At 41.9% G+C, this 23007-nt stretch overlaps 1 long non-coding RNA gene across 2 annotated transcripts in view; it reads left to right on the top strand.

Moving 5' to 3' along the window:
* LOC143691625 (uncharacterized) overlaps positions 1 to 23007 on the top strand; it is a 141046-nt gene that overhangs the window by 110939 nt on the left and 7100 nt on the right. The window contains exon 3 of one of the 2 annotated variants that reach the window (XR_013179615.1): positions 5525 to 5669. This is a non-coding gene — a long non-coding RNA (uncharacterized LOC143691625). Of the gene's footprint in view, positions 1 to 5524; positions 6586 to 23007 lie in introns of those variants that run through there. The other variant, XR_013179614.1, reaches the window with a different exon arrangement.

Raw genomic sequence — 23007 nt, 5'->3', positions numbered from 1 at the left:
GGAGAATGTTAGTGAAAGATTAGAGAGCTTTGAACACACTGTTCATGTAATTCTGAACTTTGAGGAGGTTATAAGTAAGGGCATAAAGGAAACTGAGGAAAGTTTTATTGGAAACTGGAGGAAAGGACATCCTTGTTATGTAGTGGCCGAATGTCTAGCAACAGTGTTATCTGTAGTTAGGTCAAAAGTAGAAAATGAACCCAGTGAACTGGGTGATCTGGCTAAGATTTCTGGCCAGAGTGTTCAAGGTGCCACCTGCTTTCTTCTTGGTACTTAGAGGAGAAAAATAAACTAAACGGAATACAGTTAAACTGATAAGATGGAATTTAATGGTTCTGAAAATTCTCCCTTCCAGACAGATGGCAAATGATGCTAAAATTAAGAAATAATTTTCTAGCAAAGATCAAATCCAGCATTCTGCCAGGAAAACAGTGGGCCTCAGATTACCATTCACTCAGACCAAAGATTTTAAGTATACCATTCACGGATTCACTCAAATTTTAAGAAACTTAAGGATTATGTCCCTCAGCAAAAACTCAAGGTAATGACGGGCTTATCTCAAAGACATTTGTGGGTTTGGATTTTTTCTAATGAAATAAACCCCAGTAGTTTTCACAGAAGACTCACCACATTTTTTAAAACATCAACAGAAACACTCCCAGCTTGGACTGAAAGGCTTAAAATTACAAAATGAAAAGAAGACACTGGACCTCCAAAATTCTAAAGACAGGAAGCAAGTTCATAAAAGTACTCAGATGCAAATATATGCTATATTTCAGTAAAGAAGGATGACTCAGAGGATGGAACCAAAAGTCCAAAAGGCAGAGTCAAAAGTGATATAACTCCTACATTATGAGTATGAATGAGTCCTAATCAAGGAACTTTCAAGTCTGCCTGGCTGGGTTTCAAAACTTCTAGGAACTCTGTCTACCTTCCATTTTCCCCATTTTTTTAAACAAGAATATCTGCAGTGGTGATTCTATGCCTGACTAGCATTGTATGTTAGGTGAGGCTGAGGCAGGCAGATACGTTATCTCTGTAGTCCACAGGTCTGCAGGCAGAGAGGAACTGTGCTCAAGAAGTTGTACATAAGAAACTATGCCTGAGTAGCTTCATCTACACCTGGACCAGATTTAATTTTGAACTTTGAACTGATGCTATAAGGGGATGAGACTTTTGGGGAGCCTCGGGAGAGGGTGAGTTTGTTTTGCATGATAGAAGAGGTGTGACTCGTTGAGACCCACAGGAAGGGCTGCGGGAGTCAGCCTCCAAGATGGCCCCCGATGGCCCCAGCATCCTCATATGCACACCCTCGTATAGTCTGCTCCAACATTTACCAGGACTGGTCTATACCAGGGGAACACTGTAGACATGGCGGTATACCACTTCTGAGATTAGGTTATAAAAGGTACTGTGGCTTCTGTCTTGGTGGTCTCAATGTCTTGGATCACTTACTTTGGAGAAAGGCAACTGCCATTGGGTGAGCAGCCTTACGGAGAGGCCTGTGTGGTAAGAAGCTGAGGTCCCCAGCCAACAGCCATGTGGGTGAGCTTGGTCCTCCAGCCCAGTCAAGCTTTCACAAACTGCAGCCCCAGTCAACATCTCATGAAAGACTCTGAGCCACAATCACCCAGCTAAGTTGTTCCTGGAACCCTGATCCCCAGAAACCATGTGAATAATAAATGTTTGCTGTTTTAAGCTGCTATGTTTTGGGGTAATTTGTTACCCAGCAAGAAATAACAAATATGGATAACTAACAAAGAAAATCTTCTTTAAACTGTTGCATTAATGTGGTTAAAAAAAAGTCTGTATATATATATATATATATTCATCCTCTAAAGATGCATTTTAACAATGAGAGGGTATAATAATGAAAATGTTTGCTACATGATCACTCTGTATATGTAAAGGACAACAATACACAGAAAATACTTTCAAGAGTCAAGGGGTCATCCCTGGAAAAAGGAACACAGAACTTTAATATTCAGATAGCTAAAACAAAAAACCCTCTGTTTTCAACAATTCACCAACAATTATAAATAAACTCATATTGATAAATATTTGGAGTCTAAACAGCTTTACTATTGAAAAAAAATGCTAGTGATTATTATTTAGTATGCTCCCCTCCCCACCTTGCGGTCGAGAGAGAGTCTGTATCCACTTCTAAGAAACTAAGAAGACCTAGGAGCAAGTAAAACTAGAGGATGGACACTCTAGTACCCATAGTCCAAACCCTGGGTCCCAACCTCAGGAAAAGAATTTTCAAACTCAGTGTGACAGACGGCCAGGGTGGAGCCTGGGAAAGGAGAGACGGGGCTGGAAGAGCCTAAAAAGAGGGAATTCTGTGAACCAAAGTTTCCATTATATTGAGGAGAACTGAGAATTCTACCTAGCATCTGACTGTGACAAAACAAGCTGTAATTGACTGAAACTAAATAAAGCAACAGGAAAGGGAGGGCATTCTCTTCAGCAGTCCCATTTCAGAGGGATGTTTTGACTACAGAGCGAGTAGCACTGTTCTCTGAGAAATGACAAGAACTAATCTTTTTCTTAGTCAAAATCCACCTCCTCGGGTTCTTTAATTTCAGAAGACTCCCTTTCCTGTCTCATTCTGACCACATTAGAACCCGGGATGGTGGAACCAAATTTGTTTTTGATTCTATCCATGGAACAGTTTAGATGTCTTTCTTTTTCACTGCTCTCCTTCCTTTCTTTTTAGTGTGAGTTTAGTGCCAGTGAGAGGCGCCAGATGGAAACTAAAGCTCTCTGTTTATGCCTGAACAGGTACACCACAAACAGCAGTGTAAATGTTCCACCCCACTGCCTCCCACACACCCAGACTACCCCAAACCCCACCTGGAAGGGCCCATTGCTAGCAGGGAGATGAGGCTCCCATGTCTACGCTTGTTGAACCTGGTAATATTTGCTGAGGACAACACTGGAATAGAGGCCCCTCAGAAAACTCACATTTCCATATTTACTGGGGGATTTTTGTTTATTGCAAATGAGGTTAAGAAACTCTTCTGTCGACTTGGTGAGTAGGAAAAAAAAAGCAGGCTTCAAAAGAGCATGCCAATAATCATAATATTAGTGACGGCATTTTAGCATTTGCTGTACATCAGGACAGTACAGATGAGCACCTAGCATCCAGCAGAGAGGAAAGGATGCGAGAGGGGTATGTACTATACCCATTTTACCAATGAAAGAATGAGATGCAAAGATGTAAAGGAACTTGTCCAGTTCAAGGTGCCCACCTCTGCGGTGTGGGCTAGGGGCATCTTGTACCCTTTTAAACTGTTAGAATTTTTTTTTGACCATTCGCATTTATTATTTTTATACATTTTAAATGGCAGGGGAAAAAAATCACATTAACAAACATTTGCTTAAAGTCACAGAGCCAGTTAGTGCCCCAGCCACGCTCCAGCCAGACCTCTCAGACTCCACATCCAGGCTCACCATCGCTCTGTATGACACCAGCATTGCAAAAAGGGCTCAACAGACAGTGACCAAACCGGTGATGGTAGTTCCCTCTGGGAGGGTGGCATAGGGACAGAGGGCCCACATAAGCTCTCATCCAAACCAGGGCACATTTGAGAGTGAGAGAGGGTTGCTAAGTAGGTCTGAGACTGTCCAGGTGTACTAGCGATATCTGGCCTAATTGTGGAGGGCTGCTTCTGTTATGCTCTAGACGCCAAGTTTTCTGCCTTGGGGATGTATCCTTTTAATAACTGCAGGGAGAGCACTGTGCATTATTTTTTCAGAAGAAAAGAAACTCTTGGTTGTAATTCTTGTTATATATATGCATAGATAAGCACCATATATAGTGTTCTTTGCATTCAAATCGTAAATCAAAAGTCACATAATTCAGATTATTCATTAGCACAATCATGTACTGTTGTCAGCCATGAACGTGGCAATCACTGGTACTGAAACGCTCTTTCAGGTTTAATAAAATGCGCGTGGAGACCATCCTGTAAGTCACCTCTCACCAGCAGCAGGGGAGTAACCCTGCAATCCTGGGGCAGGTGGCAAACCCAGAAGCTATGTAACCCTTCCCCAGAGGAGGCCATCCTGCGAGTTAGTCAGCTTCTGCCCCACCTACTGCCGACTTCTGCTCTTCCTCCAAGCTGAAAGCCAGTTTCCAGCCCTCTGCAGCCAGTCATCACTTTCTCCAAAAAAAATAAAAGCTGACATTGGAAGAACATTTGTGCTACCTTGGCCGCACGCTGCACACAAACACCATTTACATCCAGGCAAGACTATCAGTAAATAAGGGAGCTCCCCTCAAAACGGAACAGGAGCATCCCTCAGTAGGGGCAGCCTTGTCTGGACCAGTTCAGATGACTAAGGCATCCCAGGAAGTGGAACCATGAATCAGAACGAGACCTCCTTTCCTCTGACTCAGTGCTGAGCTCATGAGCCGAGGTGGTGTTCCTGGAGGGCAAATATGTGGAAGCAGGGGAAAACTTTGGACTTCTGATACTGTTCCCTGAACATGGCTCTGTCATCACATTGTACTTTAATCTCATAAGAGTATGTGGCCCATATTATTCCTATCCCAATTTAAAGATAAAGAAACTGAGGCTCAGAGAGCTGAAGTCACTTGCCCAAAGACCCACAAGCAAGTTGCAGCATTCCCAGCGCTCTTTCTATTGTACTACACTGAGAATGAGAAGACATAAGCCGGAATTTAAAAGGTGTAAAAACATTCCGAGAGGTCCTATCCATGCTTTTTACTGTAGGCTATGTCACTACAAGTTAGATTAGCTCTAGCTACGAATGTAGCTTTTAAATACGTATTTCACAAACTGGGGAAGGCGTTCTAGCCACAAACTGGGGAAGGCGTTTACTGAATAACTGTGGGTACAAATATGACCATTAGCACGTTGCCTATTCTTTCCAAATCCAGACAAGTTTAACTAGTATCAGTGAATTCTTAAGAAAGGAGTATATTAACTCCAGCCTCAGAGACAGCGTGTGAACAGGTCACGCTTCTTCGTGTCTACTGAACCCTCAGGGAAGGCGGCGCTGCACCTGACCACGTGTGGGCCCTGTGGGAACAAGGGCTAGGATTTGACGGTCTAAACCCTCCAGCGCCGTTGGTTGCCTCTCAACATGGGCACAAAGCTTGCGATTTGCATTGTTACCACTAGGTGGTGGCACTTTGTAAGATAATGGTTTTGTTGACTATAAAGAGACTTTCCTAGAAACGGAAACAAATCAAGATTACGAAGTCACTAAGGCCAACTCTAATAAAGGTTATAAGTGCCGCTGAAAAGCAGGACTTTTGTAATGTAAATGGGCTAAGAGAGCAATAAAGCCATGTGGTATAAAACATTCAGTTTATAGTACAAAAAATCCCAGTTAATTATGCCATTTTGTGGAATTTAACTTTAAACATAAAAATGAACTGATTCTTGGCAAAGAGAAACCTTTTTCAAATTGCTATAATGCGGTGCTTTTCTCACTAATATTCCACTACTGAAGGCTATTGCTTAATCTAACCTTGTTTTTGTTTTTTCAGTTTTTAAGAGAGAAACTTTCACTCATCTGTATGGAATTTGTCAGAAGACAGACTGAAAATGTGACTGAGGTTAGGAGCTACTGCCATCTCTGAACAGCCTCGTGTCCTTGTCGTGTGGAGGAAGTCTTCTTAAAAGAAGAAATAGGTGGCTCTTTTCTTTATTTGCTTCCAGTGACTATCTCTCTCGACTGTCCTTTGCCAATCATGAACATTTTCTTTCTCTAAAAGTCTCTTTTCCATTGTAATTATCGACCTTTGAATCCTAGAACCAGCATCAAGCTATAGTAATAACAATTATGTATTAATAAGAAATATTATAACTAACACACATAATGTGCTTAAAATATTCCAGGCATTATAATAAGCATTTTACATATATGAACCCATTTTAATATCTTTAATATTCAAATATTAAAGATTATCTATTAAAAGTCCCAAATAACTCCAAACCTCCTTCTTAAAGTTTTTTTGCACAAATCTATTAACTTTTACAGCACATTTGAGTGATGCCACTTTAAAACAGAGATTGTTTATATATTCACATGCATGTATGCATAATCACATATACATACCTTTCTCATCTCTCCCTGGTATGTTATTTTCTGAGTTGGCTTGTGGATCTAAAAGATAATCTTCCCTTTTAGCCTCACCTGTTATTCATCCACCATCCCAGGTTGCTCAAGAGCCTGCTTCTCCACCCAGGGGCATCTGCTGGGTCACAGGATGCCCAGGTGAATCTTATGCACCATTGAGACGTGCTGCCTTCACCATACATCTGATCAGAGCAATGACCCATGATTAAGGAGTTAGGAGCCACTGCAGCTGCGAGGTCAGGAGAGGGCAATAAATGGCACAGGAATACCAATTTAACATTCTAGAAGGGGCCAATAATTAAACGTTCCTACTACACTAAAGAGGAATTCTACTTCTTCATAATGTGTAGTAAGTAGTAAAGATAGAGCCATTCATTTTGACCTTTGGGATAAAACAAACCCCCTTGTCTTGATATAAGAAAGCATAACACTAATAGCAAAAACAAGAAGCATTTTCCTCAAACATTCTAAACTATAGACAAAAAAATATCGCTGCTCATCGGCAATTTACCTCTTTTCAACTATTTCTATTCCAAGATATGCAATTATCTACCCATTACAAGATTAATTCATAACTAAATGAAACAGGCAATATTCATAAATGGTTATGCGTCATTAATGACATCTGTTCAAGTGACTCTCCCATTTGTACACCATTGCTTTAATTTGAAAATGTGAGGGTGGGAATTGACAGCAGAGTTATTTGAACATTTTGGCTCTGGTTCATCAGCAACCTCAGTAAATGGTTTTGATATTTAAGATAGTCAATTAAAATTGAGGGGCCTTAAAATGCATTGTTAGGTGCCAAGAAGCAATGAGCATTTTCAGCAGTTACTGAATTATGTGTTTCTCAAATTAAAACTTGGAGACTGGGATAATTTGCAAGTGGTTACAGCTGCCTTCTTTCCAGAACTGCTAACAGGTTTGAGCTTTCGCAGAGAGGAGGGAATTCACTGGTAAGAAGAGGGTGACAGAGAGTGAAGGAAAAGAATTGTGCAGCCATTTCTATCCCCTCCTCTAGATAATGCACAGCAACTTGAGGTTCTTAAATTCCTGTTTTAGACAAGTGTCTCCAGAATCCCTAATTGATGCTCTGTTTTAAAGTCTAAAAGCAAATGTAAGAAAGTTAATGGCAGGAATTCGTGTTAATGCATTTTCTTGATGTTCTCAAATCTTGTTAAAGGGAGGAGAAGAAATTAGGAAGATTAGACAAATCTGCAATAAATACCTTTGTCTTCTTCCTGACTGTATGCATGTCTGTATGTGTGTAAGTGTGCCTGTGTGTGTGTGTGTGTGTGTGTGTGTGGTTAGCTGGATTTTTTTTTTTTTGAGGCTTCTGTGCCTCAAAGGACTTTGTTAAAAAGGTGAAGAAGCAGCCAACTCAATGGGAGAAAACATTTGGAAACCACATATTGGATTATACAACTCAACAACAATGGAACAAACAACTCAATTATAAAATGGGCAGAGGGCATGAATAGACACTTTTCTGAAGAGTAGATACAGATGGCTAAAAAGCACATGAAGAGATACTCATTTTCATTAGCTGTGAGGGAAATGCAGATCAAGACAACAATGAGATACCACCTCCCACCTTTAAGAATGGCTGTTATTAAACAAACAGAAAACTACAAATGTTGGAGAGGATGTGGAGAAATTGAAACACTGATTCACTATTGGTGGAAATGTAAAACGGCGTAGCCGCTGTGGAAGAAAATTCAGCAATTCCTCAGAAAACTAAATACTGAGTTGCCCTATGACCCGGCAATGCCATTACTCAGTATGTACCCAGAAGAGCTGACGGCAGTGTCACGAACAGACATGTGCACCAATGTTCATTGCGGCATTATCCACAATTGCCAAAAGATGGAAACAATCCAAATGCCCATCAACGAATGAGCATTGGATTTTAAACAATAAGTTTGCTTTATTATTATTATAACTTTTAAAAAGAATGTTGTTTTTTTTAATCAAGTCCTCAAGGTCTCCATCAAAGGCTCTTAATTTTTCAAACAAACTACCATCCAAGCTATAATCCTTTATCTATTCCCCTTGGCCAGGCTGACTTTGTAGCGCCCCAGAAACAGCACCATGGTCAGAGGCATCTGATCTGTTTCTCAGGCCCTTTTACCACCACAACCACTGAGCCCTGAGCAGGACCAGGATTCTCAACAGAGACAACACTGTCCCCTAAGGGTATTGCGGAAATTGGTGGGGTGCTTTTCATTCATAATGTCCAGCACTTAGTGAACTCAGTCCAAGGTAGTTTTAGCGAACTTAGTCCTGATACAAGATATTCTACAATAAACAAGACAGTTCTATACAATGAATTGTCCAGCATCCCATCAAGCTTTCATGCAGTCAAAAGCATTCATAGGCAAAAACCCTTGTTCTTAAACTAGAATTTAAGTTCATTTTACATGTAGGCATGGTTCTAGTTTGCTAGCTGCAAGAATGCAATATATCCAAAGTAGAATGGCTTTTAAAAAGGGGAAAGTGAAAATGTCCCCATTAGAGCAAAGCTACAGAAATGTCCAATCTTAGGCATCAGGGAAAGATACCTTGGTTCAAGAAGGCCAAGGACATCAGAGTTTCTCTCTCAACTGGAAAGGCATGTGGTGAACATGGTGAGGTCTGCTAGCTTTCTCTCCAGGCATCTTGTTTCATGACGTTCTCCCAGGGGCATTTCCCTCCTTCAACTCCAAAGGTCTCTGGCTGCAGGGGCTCTCATGGATATCATGGCTCGGAAGGGACTGTTATACAATAAAAAAGTTAAAAAAAAAAAAAAAAAAAAGAATTCTGTATGTCATGTTTCCAAGTTGATATTCCTTATAAGTAATAGAATCTGCTTTGCTTAACCAAAGAATTGATTATGAGGACACAGATGTCTTTCACAGAGTATCAGTGAAAAATTGAACAGTATACCCCGAAAAGGACTGGAACTTAGACAGCTCCAAGACCTCAGCTTCAAAAGTTCATGAACTTCTGCTTGAAAACTCTGCAATTAATATGATTCAGCTCCCAACCGCCTGATCTTAGGTCTCTTGGTTTAAGTCCAGAAAAGAATCTGGTGGGCCCAGTTCTGGCCAAGAGTGTACTCCTGGTCCAATCAGCTACAGCCAGTGTCAAGAGCACATCCTCAAGCAGAGATCAGAGATCCGAGGTGGGATAGATATCCTCAAAATTGTGTACCTCTATCAGAAACAGAATCATTCAGAGCTGAAGGCAGAAAAATAGTGGCCAACTGAATCAGCTAGGAATGCCTTTGATGGCAAATAACAGAGAGCCCGCTATAGTGGCTTAAACAAAGAAATATTAATTGTTTTGACATACTTAGAAGTCCAGCTGTATGTATAATTAGTGTTAGTTCACAGCTCGTCAGTCTCAAGGCTGTCATCTCTATGATTCTTTAGCCTTTCCCTCATGGTCATATGCTATTCTAGTTCCAGTTACCACATGTGCATCTGGAGCTTGAAAAAAAAGGAGAGTAGTTCCACTTTTGTCCCTTCCCTTTTATCAGGGAAACACAAAAACTGTCACCACAACCTCAAAAGAGACTTCTACTTAGTTCCCATTGCCACACCTGGCTTACATGTTTATCACTCCTAGCAGCAAGGAAGGTTAAGAAAGCAGGAAACAGTATCACAGTTGGCTTAGATGAATCATGACCTGGAACTGGGCACATTGTGACCCAGAACAAAATCAAGGTCACCTAGTGTGAAAGACAGACTCAAAGGTAACTCCCAATGATACCCTCCTTCTGTATTCATACCCTTGTAGAAGCCACCTTCCTTGAGAGTGGGCACCTGTGACTTCCTTTTAACCAATAGACTATAACAAAATGATGGGATGTCACTTCCATGGTTATGTTAATATTATATAAGACTCTGTCTTGCTAATGGTCTTGCACTAGTGACTCTCCTTCCCTTGCTGCCTTTGAAGAAATAAGCAGCCAGTTTGGGAGACCCACATGGCAGGAAACTGAAGATGACCTCTAGCAACTCAGGATAGCATCCAGCTGACAACCACTAAGAAGGATTCTTGGCCCTATAACCAAAAGGAAATGAATTCTTCCCACAACTTGAGTGCCCCTGGATGTGGGTTCTTCCCCAGTCAAGCCTCCAGATCAGAATACAGCCCAGCCAATACTTCAAATGCAGCTTTGTGAGATCTTTATCAGACTATAATTTGCAAATATTTTCTCGAATCTGTGGATTTTCTTTTCACTCCCTCAAGAATGCCCTTTGATGCACAACTTTTTTATTGTGATAAAGTACAATAAAAGTTATTTTTTGCTTGTGCTTTTGGTATCATAAGCCATGGCAAAATCCAAGGTCATGAAGATTTATCCCCTAAGTTTTTTTCTAAGAGTGTTATAGTTTTAGCTCTGTACTGATCTAATTTTTTGTGTATGGTATGAGATAGGGGTCCAACTTCATTCTTTTGCATGTGGATATTTATTTGCTCCAACACCTTTTGTTGAAAAGATTCTTCTTTCCTCACTGAATGGTCTTGACACTCTTGTTGAAAATCATTCTCTCTTATTTTTTATCCAATAATTTCCTTTATTGTTTACAACAGTTTGATTTGGATTTTCTCTTACTTACAACCCAAAACATTATGACAAATGCAGTCAGTATTATATAATTAACATTCTCTCCGAGGCTCTATTGAACTCATTTCTGGATCAATATATAACATGAATATCTGGGACTCTCTCTTTTCACAGATACTTTCTTTTCTCTAATTGCATGTCTGTCCATGTCTGTTCCTGAACTGAATTGCAAGCTCCATTTAGACAGGGCATAAGATTTCTAAATTATTTGTATTCCAGTGGCAGCAATGATGCTATATAGTTGCTTAATAAATACTTGTTAATTAATAATTTACCATATTCAAGATATCACAAAATATGCTAGAACTTAGGACACTGACAGCTTTAAAACAATTACGTGTCTATGGAAAAAATCCAATTTCTTAACCACATGGCAAAACATGCTATCTCTTCATTAGTATATGCATATTTAATAAAAATCACATCTAAACACCAATTTTAAAAAAAAAGCTTGCTCTATCTCAGTGTGAACTACAGAACCCTAAATTTTCTGCCCCTGCTTCTCATGCCTGCTTGTTAAGGCAGAGACCCATTTTCTTTCTTTCTGTTCTCCCAGTTCACCAAAGTCCTGCTTTCCTCCGTGTCTTCAACATGTTGTTCCTTCTCCTTCTGTTGAGTAAGAGAGCCACTTTTTCTGACTGTCTCCTTCATAGATATTGAGTTTCAGCATCAGTGTCCCTTCCTAGAAAGGTTTATTTTCCCCTTATGACTCACTTCCTGGACATACTTTTCTTTTACTTTATAGCATTTATCACAGTTTGTATTCAAATGTGAATTTCTGTGTTGATCTTATGCCTCCCCCACAGTCACACAGCTCCCTGAGGGCTGATGCCTGGTACCCTTGGAATACTATTGGTGAGAAGCCAGCCTAGCATCCGGCACACACTAAATGATTCTACACCTGCAAGATTCTGCAAGGTTGGATCCAAGATCCTGAGATATCTCCAAAACTACCACAACCTTAGCAGCTTAAAATAATACCCAATTATTAACCCAAAGTTCCTAGGCCAGAAGTCCAGGACAGTGTGACCAGGTTCTCCACTCAGGGCACCAAATACCCCTACACTGTGCACTACAAGACGCCATGGATTTCCAGTGTGATGGGGACACAAATATGAAAGTAAGTCTTTTCACAACTGTTCACCTTTCCCAATCTTTCAAGAAGAACTCTTGTGCTCAGCCATTGGGGTCTTTTAATTCTGATGAGGACAATGTCTGGAAATATCGGAAGAATCCGAGAGACTAATTAATTACCATAGGTCAGAGTATGGAGCTACCTGTCAAAGAAAAAGAGGAAGGATGGGAAAGAAAAGAGAAACTGGGATTGGAGAGAGATGAGAAGAGAAAATGGTCCAGCAGGGGAAATGGGTAAAGGAGATCTGGGAGGAAGTTTTAGAATGCATCAGAAAGTATTCTCCTTCCTTTCCTCATCCACATCCAAAAATATATATAGTAAACATTTCCATTGTCATTAATATTTATCAAGGATAGCAGCATGAGGTTTTTGGTGCTTTGGGGACAATTATTACACAAGAAATCTCAGATTGCTCCAAAGATGCTCTACAAATCTATCCTATCACTATTTACTATCCATCAGCTCTTTCTACTGCCTGGGTGTTAATCCTTTATCATTACCAGAAAAAACATGTCCATTACCCCTGAGTTGTGCATCTTAGACTGTGTGTTAGTTAGATTCAGTTGTCAACTTGGCCAGGTGAGCATACCTAGTCTTGTTGCTGCGGACATAAGCCAATGGTACGTGAACCTCATCTGTTGCCAATTACATCTGCAGTATGCTAGGCGGAGTGTCTGCTGCAGTGAGTGACGTTTGACTTAATTGGCTGGTGCTTAAATGAGAGATCGCAATGTACCACAGCCTGAGCAGCTCGGCATTCCTCATCTCAGCACTTGCAGCTCAGCCCAGGCCTTTGGAGATGCAGAAAGAAGTCACCCCGGGGAAAGTTGTTGGAACCCAGGGGCCTGGAGAGAAGACCAGCAGAGACCATCCTGTGCCTTCCATGTAAGAAAGAACCTCAGTGGAAAGTTAGCTGACTTTCCTCTGAAGAACCAACAAAATAAATCCCCTTTTATTAAAAGCCAATCCGTCTCTAGTGTGTTGCATTCCAGCAGCTAGACTAGAACAGACTGAGTAGTTCTTCTGGGAATCAAATAGGAGTTGAAGGGATGGGCTTTGGAACCAGATGATGGTTCAAATCTCAACTCTGTGTGATTTGTTAATGGGTAGCACTGGCAAGCAATTTAATAATATGTACCTCTTATTGTGATAAGAGAAAACATGTAACATTTTCTGCACAATGCTTCACACATAGTAGAGCCCAGCATGTGACAGCTATTATTTTGAGGCTCCTTATAACTGATGAGGTGACTTCAGTAGTCTCAGCATCACCTGTTTATTTCTATTCATAACTATTGGAGAGCTGGGGGTCCTCAAAGCCATGGTGGACTTTAGAGGGCAAGGGAAAAGCATACAAAGTAGCAATTATAGTTAAAGGAGATTTTCACCAACACATAGAAGACTGAGGGCCCGATCGCTAAATGAATCCACAAATCCTGAGCTTTAAGAAAAAGACAGAGTCCCTTTTTTAGCCACATCCCTGTTTCCCTTTACTCCAACAGGAAAGGGACTCCTATCAAAGAAATGCCGAGGGCAGGGCTTTCAATAAGGAGAACACAGGGACCAAAGTCCCTTCCCCTTCTCAAGACACACTCCCCCTGTGCTCCTCCTGCACAAGAGGATGAGGATGGGATAGGGACTGTTCTCCTTGGGTGGTTCCCTTCATAATAAAACTACCCGGACAAGTAGAGAGTCAGCTGGAAGAACAACCTTCAGTTGACAGGGACAATGGGGTTCTCAGGGAAGAGGCAGAGACTTAGGGTAGAAGCACTGGTCAGGGACCAAATGTGAAGAGATTAGTGTTTCCATGTTCAAGTTCATAAGAACCTTAAGCATGGCCATAGGTGCCTTCATGCAGTTAGGGCTCACCAACCCCTGACTCCAAATATCACACTGTATGGAGCTTCACTACATTGATAAATCAAAGCCTGCAAGCTGTCTACTTCATTATTTATTTTCCCTGTCTTTTTAAGTAATAAAACCTGTATTAATGTTATTTCACTAGGTAACAAAATACCAAAACTTTAGCAGCTTAAAATAGTACCCATTTATTAATCCAAAGTTTCTAGGTCCAAAGTCCAGCACAGTGTGACCAGTTTCTCTGCTCAGGGCACCACAAGGCTAAAACCAAAGCGTCAGAGAGGCTGAGTTCTTGTCTGGAAGTTCGAGGGAAAAAATCCACTTCCAAGCTCAACATGCTTATTGGAAAAAGTCAATCCTTGTTGTTGTAGGACTGAGATTCCCACTGCTGTTCTGCTGTCTGCCAGAGGCTCCATCTCAGCTCCTGGAGGCTGCCCACGTTCCTTGCCACATGGTCCTCTCCATCTTCAAGCCAGCTAGGTTGAATCCTTCTTGTGCTTCTAGTCTATAAATTCTTCCCTCTGACCTGGATTTAAAAGGCTGATGTGATCAGGTTAGGCCCACCTAGATAATCTCCTTCTCTTAAGGTCCACTAATTTGGGATGTACCATAATCACAGGAGTGATATCTTATCATATTAAATGATAAAATTTAATCTCTCAAGGGGAGGATATTACATATTTGGGCTATCTTAGAATTCTGTCTACCATAGACCCTACTTTTTAGTTTGACATAAGGATACCTGGAATAAAGACTACATCCCCCAGCCTCCCTTACAGCTAGATAAAGCCATGTATCTCAGCACTGGCCAGAGGAATATAATTTGGCACCTTCTAAGAAACCTCTTTAAGATACCGTTGGTATCAGAGTGATTTGAACAGTGATTAAAAAAGCATTTGCAGAGTCCCCTTCGGGGAATGGTGAGAAAGGGGGGAAATTCAACTTCCCCAAGTTGAATTCTTGATATTCTCACAAGCAGTGCGGAAAACCAAAGCTACAGACTGAGCCCCCAGTCTTGGGGTTTGTTCATCGGAAACTTAACCCCACAAAGGATAGGTTAAGCCTACTTAAAATTAGGCCTAAGAGTAATCCCCAAGAGAACCTCTTATGTTGCTTAGATGTGGCCTCTCTCTCCAGCCAACACAACAAGCAAACTCACCACCCTCCCTCTCTCTATGTGGGACATGACTCCCAGGGGTGTGGACCTTCCGGGCAATGTGGGACAGAAATCCTGGAACGAGCTGAGACTCAGCATTAAGGGATTGAGAAAAAACCCTAGAATGAGCTGAGACTCAGCATCAAGGGATTGAGAAAACCTTCTCAACCAAAAGGGGGAAGAGTGAAATGAGACAAAGTGTCAATGGCTGAGAGATTCCAAACAGAATTGAGAGATTATCCTGGAGGTTATTCTTAATGCATTAAGTAGATATCACCTTGTTATTCAAGATGTAATGGAGAGGCTGGAGGGAATTGCCTGAAAATGTAGAGCTGTGTCCAGTAGCCATGTTTCTTGATGATGAATGTATAATGATAAAGCTTTCACAATGTGACTGTGATTGTGAAAAATTTGTGTCTGATGCTCCTTTTATCTACCTTGTCAACAGACGAGTAGAACATATGGAATAAAAATAAATAATAGGGGGAACAAATGTTAAAATAAATTTAGTTTGAAATGCTAGTGATCAGTGAAAGGGAGGGGTAAGGGGTATGGTATATATAAATTTTTTTCTGTTTTCGTTTAAAAAAAAGATACTGTTGGTATCCAATATTTATTTATTTATTTACTTATTTACTTACTTATTCTTCCTTGTCATCTGGATGTGAAATTTAATGGCTCAGAACTCTTGCAGCAATTTTGGATCATGAATTTACCATAAAAATGGGAAACCCATATAGGATAGTGTAGAGCCTGGATTCCTAACCCCTTGGAGAGTTATACCAGCATGTGCTGGTAAATGCTAGAAAAAAATAGGTTCTCTGGAGGGAAAAGGCCTTATTTGTAGCATTCACTAATTTCTCTGATAGCCAATTTCAAGTCACTAATGTGCTATCAGTGAGCACAGACTTGGGAAGAGACGCTGATAATCAGTTCTGGTAAGTTGGTACAAGCTGGCCCTAGCATATCACTAGCTATACCAGCTCTGGACTGCCTGCATTCAGAATTTTTTTCCATAAGTGAGAAACTAACTTCTATCTAAATTAAGGTATTGTTATTTTTGGGGTTTCTGTCCCATGTAGAAAAATCTATGGTAATTTCCTCCTTCAACATTGAAATTCTCTTTCCTTAGATTTTTCTATGTGTTGGATATTGGAGCAAAGCAGGATGGTGGGTGTAGAGTACCAAGTTTTACTTTACACAGTGTTCACAGCAGCTGCCATTTCATTTCAGCCTCCAGTCAGGAAGGTTTACCCAGCTCCTCAAAGGGTAGAAGCTGAGTAATTTTACAAACCTCAGAAGGAAAGAGAAGGTTGATTGTGCCAGAGAGAGAACTGTCATGCTTTACAGAGGCCCCTGGACAGGGACCATCCACAGGAAATATTCTGAAGCAATGCAACAAACCTGGGAGTATGAGACAGTAAAACCTCACTTTACAAAGCTGTCTCTGAAGATTGGTGAAGTTCGAGACCCATAACAGAGCAGAAAAGACTTCAGAGCAAATAGACATCAGCTCTGCTAGAAAACACCTATTCACCTCTCTGAAAACTGAGCTATGGGAACATACAGCACAAAGATTTTTCTTTAGATTTTAGCAGAACAGAACGTCTCTGTGTGGGATTTGCTCCAGCAAAGGGCCTGGCCATTTACCCACCACCCCAGGGTCTGGAGATACCAAGGGAAAAAGGCACCTCCTCTCCCTAATGGGAATTTGTTACCAGGAACCCTGGCTTCTCTGTCACCAGACAGCCTGATATCCTGCCCGCGTGCAGGTACCCAACAGCGGCAATCCGAGGAGACCCTGAACATTCCTATTTACTGCTCCAGCTCCACTTCATTTCAGCATCCCTTCCAAATAAAATGTCCTCCTCCACTTGTTTGGGTGTGAGTCATGTTTCAATAATTGCACTGGCTGCACATGACACCCGTGTATTCCCTCCCAAGTTGCCTTCTGCAGACACATCACGTAATGCAGGGAAAGGGAAGTCATTAAATAATCATCTCAGGGGCACTTTCCCTGAGGTTCTTTCATTCATAGCCTAGGAGTCATGACTACAGTAAACAAATGCAGCTGTCAAGTATTGAGCACCTATGGTATGCAAGGTCCTGGGGCAAGTGCTGTACAGGTATTTTTCTCCTGTAATCCTCATAAGAAACCCAGTCATACTGTCTTCACTACACGAGTGAGGAATCTGTGGTCTGTGGGGTGAAATCTAGGTTATCATGTAGTAAAAGGGAAACTGTTCTATGTGTCCACGCTGCCTGACTCCAGAGCCCAAGTGTTTAACCTCAACTTCATATGGGTTCCTCGGAAAGGGAGTCTGGGGGTGGCGAAGCACAGCAACAAGGGGGACATTTCTGCAGGAGCGACTCATCCAGGAAGCACAGGAGGCAAGTGCCTGGAGCCCACAACACTTTTAGAGGCTGACAAAAATGTTTTAATTGAAATTTCTTCTAACATGAGAAGAAAAATGAATATGATAATGAAGGTATAACAATACATCCACCTTAGATTATATTCATCTTTATACCAACACACTTATAAAATGTATATATATTTTAATATCTTGTATGGAAGGAGGGAGCCACAAAGGCAAAATTGCCAAGGGCCCACGAAAGCTGTGATGTGGCTGGGATTCAGCGTAAAGTAGATTGCTGCAGGCATCAGCCAGATGGAAAAAGTTCAGAATGTTCTGCTACAAGGGTGGAAGAAAGCGTATTCCAGGTTAATGTCTCAGAAAGATTGTGGAGCTGTCAGAGTTCATGCTACAAAATAGTCACTGAAGACTAGAATAAACAGTGCTAATGAATAGAGTCCAATATGTTTTTTCTCCCCTTAAAGGTTACTCAGATGAGAGAACTATATAAACCAACAGCCTTTTTATGATATCCAATATGCCACATTTCGAGCTCTAGCATGTATCTGTTCTTGTTATTTATTAAATTAGTAATAGGGCAAGCCTCTAGTGAATTCCCTTTTCCCACAAGAGGCTTTTGGTGACTTGAGTACTCAGAAACAGAAGAAAAGTGCGTCAGATTAGTTTCCAGGATCTCACCAGAAATGCCTCAGCTTCTCTGCTTAATTCTTAGATTTGTTCCAGAGTCGCCCTGTACTATCAGGGTTGTCCAAGGAAAGAGAACTGATGGGATATATATATATATATATAGCTCCGTTGAAGGTTTTCACTGAATTCCCCAGGAGAAGCTGGCTGGCTGAAGTAGAAATGGAAATTCCCTCTTCTGAATGCCAAGCTCATCACTTATCCATTTAAGGTCTTCAACTGGTTGGATGAGACGTCGCTATTGTTGAAGGCAGTCTTGTGGATATAACCAGCCACAAATATGTATACTACCTCTCTAAACCTACACTCAAGTGTTCAGAAAATGGACTGATAAATAGAGAAACGCAGAGATAGATGACAGAATGTTAACGTTAAAATTGGTGAATCTGGGTATCTGGCAGGGGTACGTTGGAGCTCTCTGTATGGAGTCTGTATTATTTTCATAACTATCCTAAAAGTTTGAATGTTGTAAAAAATACCACAGGAAAAAATATACTGTCTCCGTCGTAGAGGACTTCAGTAAAATAAGATCATCAGGAAAACACATACATACGTCCAAGATTTAGATTTTATGTGAAAAAAATCACCTCCAGCCACAAACCATGGGTATGACAGTTCCCCCTCCTGGGTCTCTTCTTCTTTCTTGTCCTTTTACCCAGCGCCACCTCGAAGTCTACCAGGTCTGGAAGTGAAATGAGCTGTGTTTACCTCTCCTCCCTGGACTTCCTTTCCCTCCAGGACACCCTTCACCAGCCCACAGTAGGATCAGATCACAGCCTGCAAACTGTCCCTCTACCCCAACACACTTTCTAGCAATTAGTTCCCCTTTATGTTTCTACTACTCTTTCCCTATAAGCGTTCAAAATTTTGGTAACCATACATTTGTGGCATTCAATTCAAATTTTACAAAAATAATAGTTCTATAATAAGTGACAATAACATCACTAAAGCCCTAATGATTGCATTTCTGTAAAAATAATGAAGTGATTGAGCTCAGTTCTCATTTACTTGAATGCCTCTGAGCTCCCAGGCATCCTGTATCCTACCGTTGGTGTGCAAAGCTCTTTTCTAGTCACAGTCAGAAGCTGAAATTTCTCTCACCTGCCTGACAGGTTATGTATATTGATAGAATAAAGTACAATGTCGTATTTTCCTAATAAAAGTTGTTCATCAAGAAAACACCGTATTATTTCATGTAAGGAACTTTTAGGAGTGGATTAAACAAAACCTGCATTTCCTCTTAGAAAACCCAGGAAGCCTGCAGACCTTCTGACTTAGTTTGCTGGGCTTCTAGAACAAATCCCACACAATGTGTTGGCTTACCAACAGGAATTTACGGGCTCACGGTTTTAGAGCCCAGAAGTCGAAATGTAGGCGTCGGTAAGGCCATGCTTTTTCCCCAAACTCTGGAACGTTCTGGCGCTGGCTTGCCGCAGCCCTTGGGTTTCCTTGGCTTGCGTCTCTGCCTCCCACCTGCGCCCCTCCCCTCGGGTCTCCTTCCGGTTTCGTGACTTCCCGCTTCTCCCTGTGGTCTTCTCTCGTGCCTGGCTTCTGGTTTCCATTCTTTATAAGGAATGGAAACATGGGTTAGGCTCCACCCTGATTCTGTTTGCCACACCTTAACTAAAAATAACATCTTCAAGAGATCCTATTTACAATGGGGTTACATCACAGGAATGCTGATTAAGAAGATGTCCTTTGAGGGGCACATCATTGAATCTACCACACCTTCCAAAGTCAGCAAGTATGTTTAGAACTTATTGTGAATGAGATTCTGCTGACCTGACCTAGATAAAAAGACTTCGCTACCATCAAAGAAACTGCAGCCAATAACAGAAATAAGAAAAGTATATTGGAACTGTTAAACAAGACAGATATATGTGCCTTGAGAGAGAGACAGCCGAAGCTGTATCCAGGAGCAAGTGTTACATAACACTGCATGTCATTCTCCTAGGGCACCATTAAAAAGTATCATCAACTGGGTGGATTAAAACAAATTTTTGGAAATTTGGAAATTTATTATTAGTAAAATCTTGTGAATGTATTCTCTCACAGTTTGGATGCTAGAAACTCTGAAATTAAAGAGTCGGCAAGATTGGTTCCTTCAGGAGGAACTGAGGGAAAGTTTGTTCCACACCGTTCTCCTTACTTCTAATGGTTGCCAGCAATCTTTGGTGTTCCTTGCTTTATAGATGCATCATTCCAATCTCTGCCTGTGTCATCATATGGCATTCTCCTTTGTGTGTGACCGTGTGTCTCTGTGTTCCAAATTTCCCTCTCCTTATAATCCAGTATGACCATCTATAAGTTGATTGTACTGACAAAGAGTCATTTTCCAAATAATTCACATTCACAGATATCCGGAGTTAGGACTTGAATATATCTTTTAAAGGGACACAATTCAACCCATAGTGGTGAATTAACTAATTAGCTTACTTACCAAGACTAACTTTACTCGTGAAGACTACCTTCAAGGCTTGCTCTTCACTGTACACATTATTCCAAAGCCAAAATTTCATAAATTCTGCCCAGTCTCAACCAGTTCTCCACCTTGCAAGACTTGCCTTAAAATTACTCAGCACAGGCCTTAAATCCCAGACTGTCCTTCCCTGACATCCCCCTTCCTGAGTCATTATTAATACTCTGCCAAGGTCATGTCCTCCCTTAATGTACTAATCCTAATACATTTAGCAACAGGCTTTTCAGATGGTCTTGCAGAGAGTCAACAGTTGACACCCCTTTCTTCAGGCAAGCAGAACCCTTATTATCTGAGATGAGTCCATTCCATGCAGTTGTGCTGGGGCTTCATCCACAGCCCCCTGGCCACAGCGGTTAGCCCAGGGACGGATACATGCCCCGAGCTGGTCCAGTCAGTCTTAAACAGTTTGGTACCTGAGACAGCAAGTTACAACCATGCAAAGCTAAAGAGCCAGCTATATCAAGATGAGGGATGGAATAGGAACAGTGCTCCCTCCCTATCCTCAAGTGGGAAGCAAAGCAACTGTATGTTGGCATTCAGATTATGTGCCAGCCAGCTCTTTAGGGGGAATGGCAGAATCATTGGAATTTGTCAGTTACTTCTTAATGACTTCAGTGAGGTATTTTAAAAAAAGCATAAGTTTCCAGTCAAGCTGGTCCATTCGAAAGCATAAAGGGAACAGCCAAGAGCTTTGGTAATAACAGTTCATATTCGTTTTGTGCTGACTATGTGCCAGATGCCATTTTGAGTGTTTTACATAGATTTTCTCATGCAGTTTTCTGAACGACCCCAAAGGGTGGCTACTGTTATTATTCCTACTCTACAGATAGAGAAACTGAGGCACAGGAAGATTAAATAAACCGACCAAGGTTAAACAGCGAGGACAAGGCAGAACTAGGAAGCAAAGCCAGACGGTCTGGTTCTAGAGCCCATGCTTTTAAGGCTTCTGCCTGCAGCCAACAAATTGCGGAGGGTCAGATAATATGTGCCTTGCAGAAATGCAAGAGCCAGCGTCAGCTTCAGTAGAAGTGCATGAACAGTCAGGAATATGTAGTGGGACTCAGCCCTTGGTGGAGGCAAAGACATAGGGTGGGGGTTTAGCCTCCTGGCATGCAGAGGTAATCATTTCTACTCAAGCAGCATTCACTGGGATATAGTCCGGCAAGAGCAGAGAGAGCCCTATTGTCTCAGGTTTTCTGGGAGCCAGGGAAAGATTGCAGCTATCACGCTGAAGCTATGACCAGATGCCTGTGACTAAGAGACAGAAACCACAAAGATAGGCTCTAAATTCAAAAACCTGGGCTCCACAAAATCTAGGCCTTTAGCCCAAAGTTGCCAGAAATCAGATCTACCCGCATCCAACTGGGTTTCTATAGAGGTTTTAATGCTGAGGAAATATTTATTGCCTGCACACAGGAGCTCGGATAACTCGGCCTCTACAGAAATTCTCAGGCTCCCCTCTGTACACGGTCTATCTCCAGGCCAACGCGAAGAGGGCTGCTGGCCACACCCGCTCAGGCACAGCCTTGGAGCATCCTCCCACAAGCAGAACTGAGGGCTCCTAGATCTGCTGACCCAGGAACCCACTCAGCTCCAGAGCAGGGCGTTCTCACTGGTGCCAACCTGCAGGAAAGAGTAATGCATTTTGAACCAGTGATCACTGGATGTAGCTTTCCCTTTTCCCAAAAGGCAATCTGTAACCTTCAGTGCCTCGGGTGCCTCACCTGTTCATAGGACTGTCGTGAGGATTAAATGACCTAATAAAGTGCTGAGAAGAGTGCCGGGCTTGGAGGAAGTGCTCGATTAGCATTCGTTGTTGTTTTGTTGTGCCCTTTCCCTCCACTGTCGTGTCCTGGGTGTGGAGGACATGGCTGAATGGTTCACTCACTCATAGACTATCAGAACTGAGAGTCACCTGCGGATGTGGGGTGGACAGGTGGACTTGAGACTCAGTGAGCCGTTTTATCTCCCTGGGATGCAGTAGCTGGATCGGGTTTCTGATGGTTTCCCTTGGAGAGAAGGGGGTATTTTTTTTTAATGGGGTAATTGCATTATTTTAAATGGGGTCATCCTTAAACATGTATGCATAGGAAGAAGGGTATGTGTGTGTGTCCACATGGTAGATGTCCAAAGGATGGAAGGCCATGGACATCTGCATAACAGCTTCTGGTAACTAACACTGCTCTCCACACCCCTCCCACGCCTGAAGGCCGGTCAGTTGCAACCTACGTAACAGGAGGGCAAGTTGCAGTGCATTTCAGTGAAGGGCTAGGGGAAAGCTTGAAAACCTAGGGAGAAACAGATCATGGTGGGCCATAATTGCTAACCGGTAGGATTTAGACATTACTCCTTTATTCTGAACTATGAAGCTTTATAGACTACGTGAAGGGACCAGGGAGGATCCAGGGGTGCTACGGATTCTGACAAGTGTCCCCAGCACATGGCTCCCTCTTCTCCAAACTCTGACAGCTCTCATCACATGTGCTGCGCAGGCCGATCCTTCCTTCCGTCAGGATAGCAGCCCCTGTAACTGGTTCACAAGGGTTGTCTGGCCTTCCCCATGAACCAGGAGCTCGTCCCCAC

Source organism: Tamandua tetradactyla, chromosome 7 (genome assembly GCF_023851605.1).
Source record: "Tamandua tetradactyla isolate mTamTet1 chromosome 7, mTamTet1.pri, whole genome shotgun sequence".
NCBI lineage: Eukaryota > Metazoa > Chordata > Mammalia > Pilosa > Myrmecophagidae > Tamandua > Tamandua tetradactyla.
This window is presented reverse-complemented; position numbering and strand designations above follow the sequence as displayed.